Here is a 4,302-nt window from a genome sequence, read left to right on the forward strand (position 1 = left end):
CCACATTCACATGTCCTTACGGCACCTTTGCTTACCGCAGAATGCCGTTTGGCTTGTGCAATGCACCAGCGACCTTCCAACGATGCATGATGTCCATTTTCACTGACCTGATTGAGGATATAATGGAAGTTTTCATGGACGATTTCTCCGTCTATGGGAGCTCCTTTTCCGTTTGTTTGTCTAATTTGTGCAGGGTGTTGCAGCGGTGTGAAGACAAACATCTGGTACTGAATTGGGAGAAATGCTACTTCATGGTCAGATATGGGAGAGTGCTAGGATACAAGATTTCTGAAAAGGGGATTGAGGTTGACAAAGCCAAGGTTGAGGTGATGATGAGTTTACAACCGCCTAATTCGGTAAAAGGGATCAGTAGTTTCCTTGGCCACGCCGGTTTCTACAGACGGTTCATTAAGGATTTCTCCAAGATAGCAAGACCACTTACCCAGCTGTTGTGTAAGGAAGTGAAGTTTGATTTCGATTCTGCTTGCTTGGAAGCGTTTCACACGATCAAGGGAGCCTTGGTTAGCGCTCCGATTGTACAACCGCCAGATTGGGACCTTCCCTTTGAGGTCATGACTGATGCGAGTGACTATGCCGTGGGAGCAGTTCTGGGACAGAGAAAAGACAAGAAGCTGCACGTGATATACTATGCCAGCCGCACCTTGGATGAGGCTCAGTGCAAGTACGCTACAACCGAGAAAGAACTTTTAGCGGTTGTGTTTGCTTTTGAGAAGTTCCGATCATACCTTGTTGGTTCCAAAGTGGTTGTTCACACTGATCATGCAGCATTGAGGTATCTACTGACCAAGAAGGATGCAAAACCAAGGCTACTCCGTTGGATTTTGTTGCTTCAAGAGTTTGACTTGGAGATTAAAGACAAGAAGGGTATTGAGAACGGAGTTGCAGATCACTTGTCAAGAATGAGGATAGAAGAAGAGCTACCCTTGGATGATAGCCTTCCTGAAGAACATGTTTACTCGATCGGCATCTTTGATCCCGCCGAGCACATGCTCCGCCTGGGAGCACATGCTCCGAAAACCCCGTGCAAGGCAATCGATACCAACAAACAGCCGAGTTTTCCTTGGTTTGGAGAGTATGCAAACTACCTAGCAGCAGAGAAAGAACCTACTGAGTTTGTGGGGAACAAGAAGAAGAAGTTCCTAAAAGACATAAGGCGGTATTTTTGGGATGAGCCTTACCTCTATAGGCATTGCTCGGATGGTGTTTTCAGGAGGTGTGTGACTGAGGAGGAGGTTCCTGGAGTCTTGTTTCATTGCCATAGCTCACCCTATGCTGGACACTTTGCTACTTTCAAAACCGTGTCCAAAGCTCTTCAAGCGGGTTATTGGTGGCCTACCATGTTCAGAGATGCGCAGCGGTTCGTGTCTACTTGCGACACATGTCAGAGACAAGGGAACATCAGCAGGAGGAATGAAATGCCTCAGAATTTCATCTTGGAGGTTGAGGTATTTGATGTTTGGGGAATTGACTTCATGGGACCTTTCCCGAACTCATTCGGCAATGAGTACATATTGGTGGCTGTCGATTACGTGTCCAAGTGGGTAGAAGCTTTGGCCAGCCCCAATAATGATGCAAAGACCGTGCTCAAGATGTTCAAGTCGGTTATTTTCCCACGGTTTGGTGTCCCACGGGTAGTCATTAGCGATGGTGGATCGCATTTCATTAACAAGGTCTTTGAGAGTCTTCTCAAGAAGAATGGAGTGAGGCACAAGGTCGCCACCCCCTACCACCCACAAACAAGCGGCCAAGTTGAGATCTCTAACCGGGAGATTAAGAGCATTTTGCAAAAAACAGTGAACACAACAAGGAAGGATTGGTCTCAGAAGCTAGATGAGGCTCTATGGGCTTATAGAACCGCCTACAAAACACCCCTGGGGACTACACCGTTTCACTTGGTGTATGGTAAGGCGTGTCACCTTCCTGTTGAGCTAGAGTACAAGGCTGCTTGGGCAGTGAAAATGCTGAACTTTGACACTAAGAGCGCCCATGAAAGGAGGAAGATGCAACTGCATGAGCTAGAGGAGATTAGGCACCTCGCCTATGAAAACTCAAAACTCTACAAGGAGCGTACCAAAGCCTACCATGACAAGCGGATCCTCACTAGGACCTTTGCTCCTAATGATCAAGTCTTGTTGTTCAACTCTAGGCTGAAACTGTTTCCCGGAAAGCTAAGATCACGATGGTCCGGACCCTTCACCATCAAGGAGATTAGACCATACGGGGCTGTTGTGTTGCTGGACACAAAAGGAGGAGAATTTGTGGTGAATGGACAGAGGCTGAAGCCATATCTTGCCGCCTCTGAGCACGCAAGGGGTGAAACCTTCGCCCTAGGCGACCCTCCTATTGCCTAAGGAGCTTTCGAGTCAAGCTAATGACTTAAAACAAGCGCTGGGTGGGAGGCAACCCACCAGGTATATATTGCTGAGTTTTTCTTTTTCTTTTTAGGATTTGTTTCTTCTCTTTTCGGTTTCAGGAATGTTGGAAGAAGACGCGGAGCACATGCTCGCAGGACGCGAGCAACCCGATGCACATGCTCGGCGAACTGAGAACCAAAGAAAAAGAGAAGAGCGATTGGGCCAGGTAAGTTTAATGAATTTCAGGCCCAGACCCACCAGGCCCAGGTAACCCACCAAATCGCAAACCCTTCTCTCTTTTCTTCTTCCTTCTTTCTTCTCTTCTTCTCCTCGTCGCCGTCGAAGCTCTCATTCTCTCCCATTGCTAACTTTTTCAAAAATAGACCGATTTCAGTGATTTTTTAGACTAGATTGCTTTATTATCCACCACAATCCTCAATCTCTAGTCCATTTAAGCACACACTCAAGGTACAAAATGGCCCCTAGACGCTCTACCTCGGGAAGAAAGAGCACAACAAAGAGAACAACCGACGATTCACAATCATTCCCGTGGCCACGGTGCGAGGGAGAACCGTTCAACATGAACGATGACTCGTTACCCGCCGAGTCTGACACGGTTTGGGATCAGAGGGACGCCAACCAATACAACAAGCTGCTGTCCGTAAAGATCGAGCCCACCCGCACTCTTTGTGATGACACGCTCAAGATGCTTGGCTTGCACGACCAAGTCTACCAGATATTGTGCCAAGCGCGTGTTGGGATCTTTACCACTTGGGAGGGAGACTTATACCCTGACTTGGTCCGGCAGTGCCTCGCCTCCGCCACACTCACACACGCTGACCCCAAGAAGAAATCCATCGCCGGCGCCACATTCTCTTTTAAGGCCGGCGGGCGCTATTACGAATTGCCCTTGCATGACTTCGGCCTCCATTACAAGTTCTATCTCGAGGACGAGAACATGAGCTTCCCGAGGAAGTTCCCAGAGGCAGCCACCTTTTGGAGCTTGATAGCTTCGGGGCCCTACCGCTCCAACAGNGAGATTAGGCACCTCGCCTATGAAAACTCAAAACTCTACAAGGAGCGTACCAAAGCCTACATTGACAAGCGGATCCTCACTAGGACCTTTGCTCCTAATGATCAAGTCTTGTTGTTCAACTCTAGGCTGAAACTGTTTTCCGGAAAGCTAAGATCACGATGGTCCGGACCCTTCACCATCAAGGAGATTAGACCATATGGGGCTGTTGTGTTGCTGGACACAAAAGGAGGAGAATTTGTGGTGAATGGACAGAGGCTGAAGCCGTATCTTGCTATCTCTGAGCATGCAAGGGGTGAGACCGTCGCCCTAGGCGATCCTCCTACTGCCTAAGGAGTTTTCGAGTCAAGCTAATGACTTAAAACAAGCGTTGGGTGGGAGGCAACCCACCAGGTATATATTGCTGAGTTTTTCTTTTTCTTTTTAGGATTTGTTTCTTCTCTTTTCGGTTTCAGGAATGTTGGAAGAAGACGCGGAGCACATGCTCGCAGGACGCGAGCAACCTGATGCACATGCTCGGCGAACTGAGAACCAAAGAAAAAGAGAAGAGCGATTGGACCAGGTAAGTTTAATGAATTTCAGGCCCAGGCCCACCAGGTCCAGCTTTTTGACACCCGCGGCTCCCAGAGCACATACTCTGTTCCCTGGAGCACCTGCTCCATCTGATGTGCGGTGCAACATGGCTATGCACTTCGCTGAGATGATCTGTGCTGCTAAGCACAAGACTTCTGGCCGTACAGAGAGGATTGGCAGCCTTCTCACTCATCTCTTTGAGCATATGCGGATCGATCTGACGAGGTATTCTCGTGTAGAGCAGAGGGAGCGCATTGACATACAGCATCTGGTCCACTCCCGAGTCATCCAGTTAGCCAACCCCTTCTACACATACCGGTA

This window comes from Camelina sativa, chromosome 13 (assembly GCF_000633955.1).
Source record: "Camelina sativa cultivar DH55 chromosome 13, Cs, whole genome shotgun sequence".
Classification (NCBI taxonomy): Eukaryota; Viridiplantae; Streptophyta; class Magnoliopsida; order Brassicales; family Brassicaceae; genus Camelina; species Camelina sativa.